This window comes from Eucyclogobius newberryi, unplaced genomic scaffold, assembly GCF_026437365.1.
Source record: "Eucyclogobius newberryi isolate DKJ021-1_F unplaced genomic scaffold, fEucNew1.0.hap1 SCAF_13, whole genome shotgun sequence".
Taxonomy (NCBI): domain Eukaryota; kingdom Metazoa; phylum Chordata; class Actinopteri; order Gobiiformes; family Gobiidae; genus Eucyclogobius; species Eucyclogobius newberryi.
In genome coordinates this window covers 27,248,754-27,266,343 of record NW_027315757.1, presented here as the reverse complement: position 1 = coordinate 27,266,343, position 17,590 = coordinate 27,248,754, and the positions used below count along the sequence as shown (strand labels likewise).

At 39.9% G+C, this 17,590-nt stretch overlaps 1 protein-coding gene and 1 long non-coding RNA gene across 2 annotated transcripts in view; one reads left to right on the top strand and one right to left on the bottom strand.

The window, feature by feature from the left end:
• The window catches only part of gcgra (glucagon receptor a), a 45,723-nt gene extending 39,881 nt beyond the window's left edge, over positions 1–5,842 (bottom strand). Inside the window, exon 1 of the mRNA XM_072443209.1 lies at positions 5,701–5,842. The gene's annotated coding sequence lies outside the window, so the exon portion shown is untranslated. The remainder of the gene's footprint in view (positions 1–5,700) is intronic.
• LOC140358394 (uncharacterized) overlaps positions 1–17,590 on the top strand; it is a 181,962-nt gene that overhangs the window by 93,795 nt on the left and 70,577 nt on the right. The gene's annotated exons all lie outside the window — the stretch shown is intronic.

Here is a 17,590-nt window from a genome sequence, read left to right as displayed (position 1 = left end):
AAACGCTCAAATCCAGCCGAAAAAAGTCAAAAACAGTTGAATTAAAAAACTATTCCAGCGCGTGTCCCTATCGTACAGTAAAATAGAAAAAATATACTAACTATATTTACAAAATATAGGAGATAAAGCACAATAAGTGTGAGAAAGAAGAGAGAGCGTTTACACCGGGCTGCCAGCTGTACCAGCGCCTTATGACGTAATATTCCTCCCCTACATAGTGAATTCACACACTAGAGCGTCCTTTTAGTTGGCACGTATTGTGGAAGCTGGCAGCAGCAGTGTCCTGATATAGGCTTTTCAGCACCCTGCTCCAGTCTACTCTGACAGCTCTTTGTTACAGGGCTATTCTTGGGCTCCGGCTCCATTGAGATGTCGGTTTGAACCAGGGCCTTACGAGTCCTGTCTCTGGTCTTCTGGGAGGAGCGCGCAACACGCCCTCCTCTCACCTGTCCCAAACCTTTTCAACACAACTCCACTAAAGCTGACCAATTTCCACTATGTTTTGAGTCTTACTATTTTCTTTGGGGATGATCACAACTCTCATACATAAAATAAGCTGTACAAACTAACTAATAAAAACAATCTGAATCTGACCTCAGGCCGAGACACCCTGGACAGTGGCCAGTTATCTAACAAAGACAGGCACAGAGAAACAACTATTAGCAGACAAGGCTGTCAGGGGTAATTCATTCATGCATATTTTTGGACAATGTGAGCAGTTAGAGCACCAAAACATAACCCAAAATCACAAGAAGGTCAGGACATACTTATTTTGATATATTACGCTTAAAGCAGATTGGGACACCCTGGAATGCCAAGACCCACAAAGATCATTTTTGGTTTTATCTTGCTAATTTTCAAGTCGTTCTTTGCTGACGTTCAGGTCTCAGGGGTTGTTGTACAATGGGCTCAACGCTGTTACCATCCGCTCTTGGCCTCAATCAACAACCCTACTGGTCATGGCAACCGCTCTTAACTTTTTGGAACCAATTGTAAAGTGAATGCGTGCATCCAGAGAGTGATGAAGTAGTTGAATGGGCCTGGAGACTATCATGTGCTTGGCTTTCACTTTGGAGATGGCTCGGACTCAGGAAACCACTAAAAGTCAAAGATATGCAGGGCTTTCCTCCTCAGTCTCCCCCTTTACCTCCCGTTAACCTCCTCTTAACCCTCTCATATTTATGTGCCTCTATAACTGTACAATGTCTACAAAATAATGTATTTCATAGTTTGTGGTTAGTCGCGTTGTGGTCAGGATTTTTTGTAGTGCTAGATTTTTATTTATCTTGTACTATGTTTTCAAAATGGTGATGGGGCCCAGACAATGACTTATTTATTATCTATATTAATATGTCTAATTTTGAAGTATTCTGTTTGTTTTTTTGCAATCCAACAAAAATGTGCTGCAAAGTGCATTGATATAGTTCAGGTTTAAGTATCAGACAAATGTGACAGGACTGGACAGTAAAATTAAAGTGCAAAAATATCACATTATACACTTGAACTTTCTTGTCCCCGTATGTAAATGTGTCCATCTCGTAAAGATGTATTTTACTGATAGTGGATGCTTTGGGTTGAACGATCCTGGAACCTATTGCCCACCTCTGCTTTTAACCATGTAATAATGTTAAAAGGTTTTAGCATATTTGCATTTAGCATTTGCAGAAAAACACTGAATTTGCATGGTAAAAAACCTTTTTCATTGGAGTAATAAACATGTCGGACTGTATCTAAAGCATCGCCCAGGGAGTAATTAATGCAATAATTCATGATCATTTAAATGTAAATGCATGCTTAAGTCGGAGGCATAAGTGCGCAGCTCTTGGTTTCGCTGGTTTTACTTGCGTTTCCCAACATATAGTCAAACATTCTTATCCCTCAGCAGAATATTACTGTTTTCTGTTGGTCAAATCTTGTGAAGCTTATGAGGCTACTGCTCTACTGATATTGAGTTAGACAAAAATGCATTGTATTGGGCTCATGTTTGCAAATACAGACCGTCTAAAGTGCTGAGCGGTTTGACCTGATAGCTAAGCGTTACAACAGAGTGGCCTTCTCAGGGGGATCTAGGAGCATTTGTAAAATAGATAAAGTTGTTGCCTCTAGCTTAGAGATGAAGCTTCTATTAAAGTAAAACACCCACATGTTGAGAACAAAAGGGAGGGAGTGTTTTAATGGTTGAAAAGCTTAAGTATTCCTCCATAAACAGGCTCATATTGTGAATGGTGTCCAATTTTCAGCGTTTGTAAGACAAAACAGACAGCAAATACTTGATTATGTGCTCTAATGTTGAGATATGTTTGTTTAAGTCAAATCTTATCAGCTGTATCGCTCATTACTCTCCGCCAGATGTGTAGTGACCCAAATACATGCTGTTCTTACTTCCATTATCCTCTTTGACCTGCTCTTGCTAAGCAGCTGTTCAACCCATTCAATTTATGTATTTGACCTGACAAATTAACTCTGATTGGTCCATTTTGTCATTCAGCACAGAAAAGACAAATAAATTACAGAAAATGTTCCCTTATAGAATGTATAATCTAAAACGTAATTCACGGTATTGCAGCTTGTTCCTATTCCAAAGCTTTTCACTTTACTGTCTCACTTCCAGCCATATAATATAAAGAATATAAGACAATTTATAGACCTATTAATATGACAGTTACATCATTCATCTTGCCACTTACAATGTGCTACTGACTGGCTCCAGGGACCACTAGACGCAGAAAAAGAAAGCCTGTGCTCTTTAATACAATAGAAAAGCTTCAAAAACTCTACAGATATAAATGGATAGTTTACATGTGATTTCTTCAGAAAACTGTGACATTTCCTGGGGCAGAAATTTCCATTGAAGCTTAAAAAACAGGGAATTGTGAGGTTATATCGCTTTAAAATGTCAGCACCGCTTGTTCCACCAAAGCTACAGATACATACCTTTATTCAACTCTAACTAAAGCCTGGAAAAGATGGAGAAATGTTATGCTTTCCGTTGCCGGTGGCTGGGGTAGAACAGTCGTAAATAGAAACTATGGTGAGGAAGGGTGAAAAGATCAGAGTGCTACTTACGGCCCCTGGAGGTCAAAGCCCGGCCATTTGACGGCAGAATTTCTTGTACTCTTATATACTTGACCTGGTATTTGCAAGTATAAAGCACAAAGCAACCCAGTGCCCCTTGTATTATTCAGCACTTTGATATTTTCAGCAGTAGATATTATATTGTTCATCAAGAAACTTTGATTAGTTCTCACCTTTATTCAATTTTGGTTGAGATTATTTTCACATCGATTGCTCTTTCTCGCAATTTATTAATTTTCATAGGCTGGAATACAAATAGCATTTGCGATTGACCTGTGCTTTGCTGAAGACTTGAAAAACACAGATTGAGTTGGAACCCAACCTACAAATGTGTTTACAGTGATACAGTGAGAAGAATACTAACTACTGCTGCATTCAAATTAATTTTGTAATGTATTCTGTTACATGCGCCAATCAGAGTACTGTGTTATGAATACTTAGAATACTTTCACATGGAGTTGCATTACTGTATATAACAGTTTAAAAACATGTCATTTATTAAAACTGTTTTATGTTTGTGGCATTGTTTGATATGCATTTATTTACCACTGATTAGAGAAGGAAAAATCATACGAGCTGCGTTTTCTCCTTTTTCGTGCCATGCAGTTTAAAGCAGTCTATTCCTTTTTAGGAAAGTGACTGTACTTTCAATACCACCAAATGAAACAGTAACTGTTACTAAATACAGTTGCTCAAAATGAGTATTACCACCAACACAAAATATGAAATAATGCGTGTTTCAAACAAGCCACGTAGCAACAAAAAGAAGCAAGCAGACCATAATGAGTTAGTATTAATCATCAAATAAAAATAAAAAAAAAGGTTCACAATGATATCACTGAATGCCTGTATAATGTGCTTGTTATTTAAATTGAAGCGCCTGTGCATTGGCTGCATGTTTGATGATCTAAGTGAGCACCTGAGTGAGCACCTGCCACTCAAACTCACACGAGACCGACGGACAAGACACGTTTTCAACAGCTCGAATCTCCTCAAGTTTATCTGATAAGGAGCTGATAAGGATCACTCATTAACACCTGCAAGGACTGTCCAAAGTAGCTGTTCAAAAGTGTTTCAAAATGCCAAAATAAACTATAATAGAAGACAGCACACGTCAAACGGTGTATGGAGATGGTTTGGACACAAAGATGAAGTGAAGATATTGGAGGAGGAGGCCGGGGTTAGATGTTGCATGTCTTGTGTAAGAGGTCACAAAAGATGACCATGGTCTTGGGTGTGATGAACAAGGACATGCAGTTATCGTGTCAGAGGAAAGGACAGAAGCAGAAAGGATGAGAGGGATCGTAACGGTGACTACAGAAAGCCAAAACAAAACGGGTGTTCTTTTTGCAACACTAAAAATATTACATACAGAAGATTTAAAAAATTAAGAAGAACAGAATAATGATCACTACCATTTTCTGTTGGAATCGTATTATAATCTTACAGTAGCTTATCTTCTCAAAAACAACACGTTAATCAACCAGAGCCAATTAAACACATAAAACAATCATTTTTTTATTCCAAAGTCTGAACTTCCTGCAGCTGCAAGCAGATCACCGACAATTTTAAATGACTTAATCTTGATCCCAATTAAAAATGTATTAGGTCTGATTGCACAGGCCAAATAAGACATAAAACAAGGAAAATTACTTGTTTTAAGTTGAGCAACCCTGTCCCCGAATGGACAATTAAGGCACAGAATTTGAATTTAAAGTGAGATATATACAGATTTATTTTAAGTAGAGCCTTTACCCCATAACAGTAGATATGTTTAAGACACTTCTAAAGTCAGCTGACCAGCGGGTGAACTGTTTTGGATTCTACAGTTGCCAGATGCTGCACCCGTGAGCTGTCAAGTTGGTTACACTGCACATGCACATAGTATACATCCCTGTCTCTGTAGGCGAAGACCCAGATGGGAATACTGTCAGTGTATTGTAATGCCAATGAATTTTCTTTGGCTTTCAAGGGAGATTAAGCAGAGCACAAGGTAAACACAATGCATAGATAATGACACAGTGCTGTAGGCTTCATAAAGTCTCTGTCAACAGCAGCAACATACAGCAAACGTAACATGAGAAGCCCCATGTCTAATCTTTATGGCGGAAGTCATTACTGTTAACAAACACTTGTTAAATTTACCAAACAACATTTAATCCTCTCTCTGTAATCTTCTTAGAACAGCGTTTATTGTGCATTTGGAACGGAGTGTGTCGGTGCTAAAGCGCTTTTGGCTCACAGAAAACAGATTTAAAAGAGTTTTGCGTTAAAGGGAATTGCAGGTGCAGAACATCTGTAACGAGAAAGTGCGCGTGGAAGTCATTTAAAGAGGTTTACGTCCACACCCTCACGCGTCCAGGCTGGTCAGTGTGCGGGTCAGGCACGCATCATTTCACTCCACATGACAGAGTTTCAATAAATGATCACACTTTCAAGCGGAGTCCTCCAAAACAATGAAAAAACAGACGCGCAAAACCAACAAACACGTCCAAAAGTCAAAGTTAAAAGACTCTGTTAACTGCTGTTATCTGCGGTTGTGTAACATTGCTGACTATTTACATTTCTCAGAACTGCCGTAAATAACTAAAAAGGAGTCGGTCAAAATGTAAATCAAATAAATACCTGGGACAGTTACGCAGAATTCCTTGAGTCGTGGTTCAGAGCCGCTCATCTCTGTGCAGCATCTGGCAGCGCGATAATTCCTCTCACTTCACGCGTCTCCCATAAAATCCAACTTTGGCAATAAACGATCTGCGGCCGGCCTCGGGAAAGCGAGAGGAGCGCGGCCGGTGCGTGAGGAAAAGTGATGTACGGCGGTGTCGCGGCGGCTCTGGAGGCAGTTGACATCAGTTGGCACATGGGCTGTGTGAGCGCGAGACGCACCGATCGCCGCACGCGCTCCTTGTGCCCGTGTGACGTAGGAGCAAAGGGGAGGTGCTGTGGAGAGAGGCGCGGACCCCCGGCTTCAGTGGGATCGTTTTCATTTGAGGAGAATTCATGTTGGGATTGTGTATTTGAATGTTCTATAGAGTAAAAAGTGAACAACTTGAGCGTGTGGGTTCTTATAAAGTCTATGGTGAAAGACTAAAAAGACTAGATTACTTTTAAATGTTGCTGTCATGATCAGAAGTAACCAATTACATTAAAGCTATAGTGTTGTGGCCAAAGGTCCTCTACCTGAGCCACTCTGGTTCCACAAAGTGTGTGTGGTTTCTCAGACACGTGTTCCTGCTCAAAGAAGTTCAAAATACTCTAGTAACATGAATGACAATATCCTTCATACATCATCATGGTGCTTCTAATGTTATATTAAATAGTGTGAGTGTTCCATCCACACTGAGTTACAATGACACATAGTGGTATGGGGTGTACCGGTATACGGCGGCTACAAATAGTATGTCACTTTCTGGAGGGGCCACGTCACCTGCATGGTTCCATGGAAACAAAACGTTTTTTTATGCCCTACTGTGAAATATAATAGCCAAAGGAACAATGTTTCAACCAGAAGGAGGTTCCGTCAGGCCAAGTTCGAGTCAGGTTGGTGAAGATGCAAGTCCGCTGATGTTTTTATGTTTGTAGACATTCAAACTGGGGGGAAAACATGCTTTATTTTTGGTAGTTACATTTTGGGACTTTAAGCTTTAAGCGCTTTTCGACGCGTAACACATTTATTATAAACTCTATTAATACATCAGTGCAACAAATTCAAAACTGAGTCATTCAACCTCACTCATTTACTCTGAGCCTATATAATCAAATGAGTACACTCTGAAACATTCAGATAATGCAACATAATCTCCATGGAGATGTCCTTACCAGAAAAGTTCCTTGGTGCATAGTACAGTCACAATAAAGAATGAGAATGTGGTGCAAAGACGAATAAGAAAGCAGAGATGTGCGACACTGCCGACAAATCAGAAATACTGTTTCGAGAGTGCAATTCACAAAATCCTGTGTCAAAATCGGTAAATGTTTCTATGGGTCATGTGGTGTCAGCAGTCATCTCAGCATTTTAATTCATCCTCCTACACATTTCTAGACCAGCTGAACAATCATAAATACATCATATTACTCACATCAGATGTATCTGTTTATGACATTTCAATAATCATGACAACGCTAGATATAATGATCAGATTTTTGGTCCATTGGAAACAATCAGTATCATTTTTATTCCAATGCCCATATCTCTGATCTACTGTACGTTTAACAAAAGTACTTTCTACCTCTGACCATTTCTGAATAAATCAAATTTTCTGAAGTTGTTTATTGTCTCAAAGAGTTTGCTTCATAGTGGCGCATGATTACTTAGCAAATACATCGGTTTAGTGTCATGGGTAGATAGTGCTGTAAAAGGCTTATCCTCAAAAGCCTTCTTATTGACCCACTGTTATTGGCTCATTCCCACCAATAGGCTTACATAAACAGTTATACTAAAATTACAATTTATGTGTGCCTTATTTGATCAATGACCTGCTCTAGTGTTAAATTAAGCTTGACTATGACATATTTCCAGCCCCAGAGGCTCTGCATAAACTAAAGTGTAAACTGTGTTGGTGCATCGCTGAACAAAACAGTTTTCCTTCTTGCAAAACACACAAAGCGCAGCGCATTAAAGCATGAACTTTGGTCGTCACCCGGGTCAAGGATCTTTTGCATGTGTCAACAAGCTTCGCGGAGCCACATCGGAGCACACTGCCTCCAACATGCAGGCCAGATAAAGCTCAACACATCACAACAAACACAACAAACATCAGACTAAGACCTATAGAGAGTGTGTGTTAAAGGACAGCACCGGTATCAGCTCTGTACAGTCTTTTTATGTGTACGCTCTGATCATTTTAACACAGCAGATCAAAAATAACAAATAAATGAGTCATACAAGGCCTGAGCAAAATAACTAAAAGTCCCTGTCAAATTCTCAACTATCCTCACTGACTCCATGACTTGTACAAAGGTGAGGTTCACAGGTGGCATAAAGGTTAGAGTGCACGCTACAAGAGTGACTGCTCGGCTTATACAGGTCGCTTTTCCTCCTGAAGCTCGCCTTTTCTGCCCCTGTGACGTGCAACTGTTGATAGAAGAGAGAAAACCTTGAAAAAAAAACCCTGACTTTTCATTGGTTAAACAGTGACTTGCTGTGATAGGCTAGCTGTGATGCAAACTCACTCAGGAGACTCTTAAATGGTTGCCTGACCAGCCATTCCCAACACGTTTTGACAGACTACTTTACAAAACCTGAGGGTCTGGGATCCAACCCAGTCCCGCCAATTTCCAAAGGGAGTGATTGACAGGCAGATTACCCAATCAGAAAAACGCATTGTCCGTTCGTGTCCAAACAAACATGGTGGATTACGAGGAAAGGATAAAAGAAACACAGACTGAGAAACGTTGCTGACTTCTGCTGAGTCAACAAGCGACGCACTAAACTCTGTAAATCTGAGGTAAATGAAGTTATATATTTAGTTCTGAAAGTTCCGAAAATATTTGAGAGATGTCTTCCGCATTTGAGAGACACGTGACACAAATTAGCGGCGGTGGTTGGCCGGTAAATGCTGGAACGTTTTTTTTGACGCCCCTCAATGGTTCGATTCCAGACCGAGATGCATTCGAACAGAATGTGGGCGGGTCAGGCAACTTAAATGGACCAAATTCTGACAGAGGTGAAGAAATTTGACACACAATTTGACACACTTCCCAAGTAAAACTTGTGTCAGTGGGAGCTGCCGTGTCTAAACAGATGAGGACGTCAGACACAGGCGGAAAAGAGGAGGATGGCTGATTTACACAATGAGCGCCTTCATTTATGTGTGATGTACTTAAGCTTTGACTGGAGGTGAATAAGTAGTTTGCATTTTTTGCATTACACAATACAGTTGGTGTTTAGGCAGAAATAACACCTTGAGCCTCAATATTGCCATTGTTTGTGCAGCTCTCTCGTTAATCTTATTTTATTGATCTTCATTTAACCAGGAAAGTTATATTGAGATTAAGTATCTCTTTTGCAGGTGAGCCCTGACCCCTATTGCCTATTGTACATGTTTTTAGTTGTAGGGGAAATCAAAGCCAAGAGTCTCTAAAAGTACTGTAGGAGGTAGAGCGTTTAGCTACCAAGCTCCTGTGTTATGGAATCAGCTCCCGACCCATGTTAAATCTGCTGACACAGTCTCTTCATTTAAGTCCAGGCTTAAAACGTTCCTCTTCGAAATCGCTTATGGTCAGAGTAGTTAGGAACAGAAAGATAAACCCACAGCTTCAGCTACGCTGCCCTAGGAGTAACTATGCTGGGGGAAGTATGACAGCTTGAGCACTATCCTCTTCTTCTTCTGACTACTTATGCTATCAAACAATGTTTATTTTTTGATTCCACTTGCAAACTGTTCACCGCCTTCTTTTCTTTCTCTCACTCCTGAGGACCTGTGGACCCAGATGCCCCTCCCCTGGTGAAGTGGTCCCTGCCCTGTGTGGACGGTCCCTCATCTGCCTGAAGAGTGGCTCCAGTTCGCCTCAGTCGGTCCCTCATCTGCCTGAAGAGTGGGTCCAGCTCGCCTCCGACGGTCCCTCATCTGCCTGAAGAGTGGGTCCAGCTCGCCTCCGACGGTCCCTCTTCTGCCTGAAGAGTGGGTCCAGCTCGCCTCAGTCGGTCCCTCATCTGCCTGAAGAGTGGGTCCAGCTCGCCTCCGACGGTCCCTCATCTGCCTGAAGAGTGGGTCCAGCTCGCCTCCGACGGTCCCTCTTCTGCCTGAAGAGTGGGTCCAGCTCGACTCAGACGGTCCCTCTTCTGCCTGAAGAGTGGGTCCAGCTCGACTCAGACGGTCCCTCTTCTGCCTGAAGAGTGGGTCCAGCTCGACTCAGACGGTCCCTCTTCTGCCTGAAGAGTGGGTCCAGCTCGACTCAGACGGTCCCTCTTCTACCTGAAGAGTGGGTCCAGCTCCAGTCTCCTCGTGTCCGTCTGTCCGTCTGTGAGAGTCGGATCTCTCCTTCACTGGAACTCCTCCAGGTTTCTACGTTTTTTTCCCAAAGAGGTTTTTTTGTAGTTTTTCCTGGCCGAGAAGGAGAGTCTAAGGACAGAGGACCCTGGGACATCGTCCCTTGCCACCACAGACATTGTCTGACTTCATCGCCACCGCAGACATTGTCTGACTTCATCGCCACCACAGACATTGTTGATTAATTCCTCCCTGTGGCCCTCAGAGGCAACTGTTGTTGTGATTTTGGGCCTTACAAAAATAAATTGATTTGATTTGATTTGAAAGCAGCCGGAGAAAACCTAAGCAGACACAGGAAGAAGATGCAAACTCCACACAGAAAGGCCCCACACAACGAGACTGAAGCAGCTGCATCTATTTTCATCAAAAGATCTCTTATGTCTTAAACTGTTTTTTGATTTCTCTCATGTCTCTGTGATTCTAATGCATTTTTTCCTGTTGTGTGAAGCATTTAGGTTTACCTTGTGTACTAATTGTACGACGCTACAAATAAACTCCGTGCCTAGAGATGACAGGGACTGACGAAGCACGACTGAAAATCAGAAGATAATCAGGCTAAAATTGTGTCCAGAGCTCTAAATGAGAGAAACAGCTGTTAATTGATAACGTTTTGCCTTCCAGTACAAAAAGAATGTGATGTGACTGAGAATGGTCTATTGATTTACTTGGAATCACACACAGTATGGTATCAAACACTAATTTTGATTTCAATTCCAGTTTTGTTTTTTGCCCAAACATTCCTTGCACTATGTCTTGGCCTGGTGGCATGGCATACTTTTTTCCAAGGCCGACAGGAGATACGTTTAATGCCATAATTTGAATTTATGTATTTGTTTATTTTGCAGGGACAATGCGGTCAGACATAGTTACGAAGCAAAGTTTATAGAGTTTATAGCAAGTACTAGTTTTCAGCTCCCGTCCCCAGTTGCGCTTTTCGACGCATAACACATTTATTATAAACTCTATTAATACATCAGTGCAACAAGTTCAAAACTGAGTCATTCAACCTCACTCATTTACTGTGAGCCTATATAATCAAATGAGTACACTCTGAAACATTCGGATAATGCAACATAATCTCCATGGAGACGGGCAGCTGAGATGTCCTTACCAAAAAAGTTCCTTGGTGCAGTCACAATAAAGAATGAGAATGTGGTGCAAAGACGAATAAGAAAGCAGAGATGTGCGACACTGCCGACAAATCACAAATACTGTTTCGAGAGTGCAATTCACAAAATCCTGTGTCAAAATCGGTAAATGTTTCTATGGGTCATGTGGTGTCAGCAGTCATCTCAGCATTTTAATTCATCCTCCTACACATTTCTAGACCAGCTGGCGTCTGTAGCATCTGCTGTTTTGGAGGATGCAGGTTCAAACTGTGGGCACAGCACAGCAGCACGTTCTCTCTGTGCAGCGGTGACTTTGGCCTTCCCTGTGAAACATATAGCACCAAAGAGTCGCGCGAGGCTGAGCAGTCACACTGAAGATGCCCGGGGTGCTTTGACGCAGCCTCTGTGTCAAACAGTACAGCGGAGTCAACCAAGCAGACCTCAATGTTCCTTTATCCACATGAATTTAGATCAAGTGGGAGTAAAGCCGAGTCTAGTCATAATCTCATCTTTCCACCTTTGACGCGGTTGAAAGGAATTACAATTAACTCTGGTTGTTGTTTACATAATGTTGGCTGTTTTTTTACATTATTATATTACATTGAGTCCATATGTTTGTACATTTTTAAGAGTGGTTGCCAGGCAGGTTAGCACCATGGTTAACACATACAATTAAAATACATCCAAATAGCCATCAATTTACATTCAAACACAGTCTCTACAGCTCCCTCTCTTATTTAAAAACACTACACTTCACATTAATTGTATAGAATTGCAGTACACTTAACAAATGACCATATAATGTTATGTTCATGAATGTTTTAAAGAATGCTAAGATATCAACGTGACTCATATGGGCTATTTCTTGCAATGTTTTGTTTAACTACAAACATTATAAATAATGTATTTCTAACATCCAATTTTCAATCCCTCTGTGTGTTTTTCTTGTCTCATGCCATCAAATTAAATACTGAGCATATTCAGATATGCAAGAGAGTGCTGAGAAAAGTCTAACACCATACGGGTAGACGGCGCAAATTATTCTGAGGTGTAGGAGCAGTACAGATCTTTCCAACAGGGGGCGACAGTGGACCAGCCCCAACTCATCATGGAAGTATAATTAACAGTATTTTACAGTGCCATCCTTTTAATTTTGTCTTTAGCAATCGCTCTTATGAGTCAATTCATGTTTTGATGTCACGTTTACGGAAACATAAAGCGATGAAACAGCTTCACATTTTGCCAAAGTAATAATTTATAAGTATAGCATGAGTACACTGTAAAATGTAAAAAAAAACATGTCTCATCAAAGATCAAAGGGATCATCTGTCGTGAGTCCCAGGTTTTAAGTGTCCGGTCAAGCTCGTTCACTCCATTCATCTGACGGTTGGCATCACTGTATTTTCCATGACAGACAGTGTGATGAGTGACACCGGATTCCTCGGATACCTTTGATGCAATGGACTGTAATGTTTCTCATGTGAGGATCTACTGTGTACAATATAACGGTAACATCTGCAGTATAAGTGTAAACCAGGTCTGAGTGGAGTATTTTAACTCCTTAAGACCTACTTTTATCCTGGTGAGTTGTGTGGTCCTCTTGTCTTTTAATGGTTTTACATTAAACACACTTGTTCTTGTTGATTTTATGTGCAGAAATGGAGGTAAATAAAGCTATATATATTTATTTTGTTTTCAATCTATCACTAATGGTTGTAAAGCAGTTTCCAAAGTGTATTACTGGTAGCTATAGTGCAAGGATTTCTTTGACTGTGGTGGAACTAGCGCAGAACAACAGGAAAGCGATCTAGACCACTGGGAGACTATACTTAGTCAATCTAACTATGTTTCAAAATGTGTTAGATATAAATGGATACAACTGTGTCTAGATCTTATACCACTCCACAGACAATTCACTAGATTAATTGTAACGTCCCAGACTCCTGCAGGCATGACTGTGGTTTAACTGGCACTCTCATACACCAACTGTGGCATTGCCCAAAAAAGAACCTAAAGACTATTAGTGCAAGCTATTGAATGTTATTTTTCTGCTGTAACCATATTGGGCATAAAGGTTCAAAGAGTAGACTCCAAAACATTACAAAACTAATTGCACTCGCCTTTTTATCAGTAAAACGCACTCTCATTAAAAGGAAAGTGCACAAACCAAACTTTATCAGCTCGATTTAATGGAAGAGTGAATACCTGGAGCTTGTCGCCATGCAACAAGCTGCTCTGGCTCCTGGGGACTTAGACGAGGAGCAACCAAATATATTCAACAAAGTAATGTCTTCAAGTGCAACGTGTAGTATCCAAACAAAAGGGGATGACACAGTGCATTGGAGTTTCCTCTGTCATTGTCGTGTTTGCTGCTCATGTCGGTCCGGGAAGCAACATCGTAAACTTTGCCAGATTTGTCGGGCTGAGGATAACTGTGCAAAAGGTCTGACAAAGTAGTAAATGTAACCATGCTCACTGCGCTTTAGTGGAGTGTGTAGTCTTACCTGTCATATGCACTTTAAGGACTCTAGGCTAATAATACTCAAGATCTAATTAACTCTGCCTACTTATCTTGTAATGTCTATTGTTATCGTCAAGTTTTTGTATTACTGTTATTGTTTGTTCGTATCTTTATTTTTTTGCCCCTCTATGTTGTTTGTTAAAGGTTGATCTAAAAAAATAGTTTAAAAAATGTGCTAAAATGAAATGGATCAAAAATATGTCCGGATTTAACGAACACTAAACAGAAGTACTATTATTATATCATATTTATACTAGTATTATAAAGTAAACAACTTCAGTCAGCAATTGTCATCTCTCTTCTCCAAGCTCTTCGTTAGCTGTGGCTCCAGCGTTAGTTTTCAACAGGTCGATGTCGGTTCAGTTCTTTCTGTGCAAAGCTTTCCATAGGATGACCCTGTTAAACATCACCAAACGATATAAAAACAGGATCACAGATTAGAGTAGCGTTTGCGGTGAGTATTAGCCGATAATATAATACATCCATGGTATTAGCCAGCTTGTCAAGCCTGATGCATCAGACAACTGTCATTTTGAATCATTTCTCATCAGGGGCTCATCCGACATCTCAAACCAAGATTAAGGTTTAAACAAATCTCTCCACAGCAGGGCTTAATCAGAGGTCAGATACTGCTTTATCAATGGCAATGGAAAAGAAAGCCATTAAGAGACATTTGATAAAAGTATTAAGCAAATCATACAAAAGACAAAATTTTAAATATAAAATACTACTGCATAAATACATCAAGTTTTTTTTTTCTAATTATTTCCTTGTTTGGTAGGATTGAATGTGGGTTAAATATGCAAGACTACACTCTGAGCAGGATTATAGAGACATTCAATCGAAAATGCATATTTTCTGATATTCTAAACAATAATTTGTCAGATCATAACTATTCTATAATTTATGTGGATTTTGGCCCTTGTTTACAGTATGGTTGCCAGGTAACAGTTGTGGGATTACTTCAAACAGGAACAACAAATATAGATTTCAACAAAATTGTCCAACTCCGGGAAGACAGTCAAAATAGTAAATGGTAAACTCTGAAGTATAATCACGTTCAATATGTTTTAGCGAAATATAAAGTCTAATCTGCCATACTTCAGAGGACAAAAACATAAATAAATAGTTATTTTAATGACGGCCTAAACTGCTGCAGTGGCTGGACATTCCTTTAGTAATAATAGTAATATTAATGACAATAAACAAAGACCCTATAGCCTGTGTGGCCACGCTTCACTTCCTCATTACACTGGGCTCTCACTGGGTTTGATGCACCAATTAGGAAACTTTCATGACACACAATAGTGTTTGTACTTGTAATTAATTTGAATCATGGCAAGCTGTCTTTGTATTTCCCAGAGTTACACAGCATAGATATTTGTTTGGTGGTACAATTCCTTGCTCTCTAGTGGTTCTCAAACTGTGGAACTGGTGTCACTGATGGTACGTTGATTCTCATGCAGTTATTGTTGTGTTTACTTTGTCGTTTTACACATTTTAGTCCACATTTGTGTTGGTCCATGTAGAGTAGCCCTATTTAAACTTGGGTTAGTCCTAGTTTGGACCTCTTATAGATAAGTTTAAACTTTTCTTAGGCGATACTTGGCGTCAAAAGTTTGAACTCTATAGTCTATTGTTTTTTCCTACTTTGTTGGAAGTAGTTGCTTGAATTCCATCTCTCCATCAGCACTTATTGTGGTAGCAGTAACCACAGAGACACACAGTCACGCTGAAGAGAAAAGCTGAAGCGAAGAGCTGACCCTGCTTCCCTCAGAGCCAGCTGGACAGGGGCAGAACTGGCCTGGAGGGACAACGCTCCAAAGAGTTCAAAAGGCTGCTATATGCTACCGCTTAAGGCAACGTTATCCCTTATGATGTACTGTTGTTTTTTTCTCTTAGTTGAGATATATTTTTTTTTACATTTAGTCTCCCATTTTCTGTCTCGGCGCATCAGTTACCCGGTGACTTGGCTGATTTTTACACTGAAGGCCCTTTCAATTTGCAAAAGCCACTATACTGAAGACTATGCTATAACCCAGGGATTTGAACTGTCTACCATATGGTCAGTGGTTGAACTGTTGGCTGTGCTGCACCACTTTACCCCACAATGTGTTGACGAAATATGGACTCAGAAATTTCAATTAATTTCCATTCTTCTATAACTGAAGGATATTTGAAATCCTGCTTTCTTACACAAACAATATCATCTTCATAATATTATACTGAGCGTGCTTTGTTCTCTAGTGTAGCTCTCAAATCATGCACCAAAACCCTGTGGTTTCCCTTCCTGATGTAGGGCCACACTTTCTCTCCCACTGTGTATAATTACTCTGCGAGCGATGGCAGGTGTTTGTTCCGGCCCGTGGAGTTACAATGGAGTCCCGCAGCAGCACCAGTCAGGATTGGACAGTGACCCCGAGTGTAAAAATACCCCACGTGTCAATAAATGTGGTCTGATCACCGCTGGTGTCCAAGTGTGCAGTGTCATGGAGCAGGCATTGTGCGAGAACAAGAAATGCTTATGGGTCGGGAAAGCTAACCATTTCCTGATTTCCTAATGGGAATTTACAGGGCGTTTGTTGATTAGCACAGTGATTTAGGCAAGGCAAGGCAAGGCAAGTTTATTTGTAGAGCACATTTCATACACAGGGCAATTCAAAGTGCTTCACACAGCAGGAAAAATGCATTCAAATCACAAAGAAATGACAGAAACAGAAATACAATAAAATTAACTAAATTAAAAATTATCAATCCAACTGATTTTCTAAACTAATAAAATCACAAACAAAAGAGAAGAGTGCAAAGAAAAAATCCTTTCAGTCATATGCGCAGCTAAACAAAACTGTTTTTAGCTTAGATTTGAACATTGTCAGAGTAGAAGCCTGTCTCACATCTTCTTTACATACAGATGAAGCATGTTGTCCATAGTTTTGGCCGGGGTGCGTCTTATACATATATATTTATACTTATATACTTATACTTATACTCCAGAGCGACTTATATGTGATATTATTTGTTATTTTCATACTTGCAACCACATTTCATACTCCAGTGTGACTTATACATGTTTTTTTCTTCTCTATTATGCATTTTTTTTGCTGGTGCGACTTATACTCCAGTACGACTTATACATGTTTTTTTCTTCTCTATTATACATTTTTTTTGCTGGTGCGACTTATACTCCAGTGCGACTTATGTATGTTTTTTTCTTCTCTGTTATGCTTTTTTTTTTTTTTTTGCTGGTGCGACTTATACGCCAGTGCGACTTATAGTCCAGAAAATACAGTATAAAACTTCAGAAAATTGGATTGCTTAAATGTATTCAGGAAATATTATAAAACGTTATCTCGTTCATTAAACTAAACTAGTAGATTTCATGATATTTTTACTTAGCATAATTGTAATGTTTAACAGGCTATTTTACTTCATATATATTTTTGGCAATTTTTATGTTTTGTATTGTGTTTTTTTGTTTTTTGTTTTAAACTATGAAAACACACAAAACACAGAACAAAAAACAGGACCAGAGAGCAAATAAAAAATAGAAGTCGCACATATAGTTAAAGTATTAAAAGTTCGGCAAAACTAATTTATCTACTAATATGACATAAAAGTCCCACAAAGTCTGTCATTATGTTGAAATTTGGTCAAAACATATTCAAAAATCCTTGAATGTCAATTATAATTTCAGTCCAGTCCTTGATCGCAGCGAGTTATTGTCACGTTACATACATACATTTGGCTCATGAGAAAAGGGCAAGTCACTTAACGCAGGTCCAAGTGCCTACTCTGTCATTTGTAGAAAGTGCAGGGGAAGAGCCAAGCGCTTTCCCCTCTGCTTAATAACAGCTACATGACACTTCCACACACTAACTAGGCCAACTATTGTA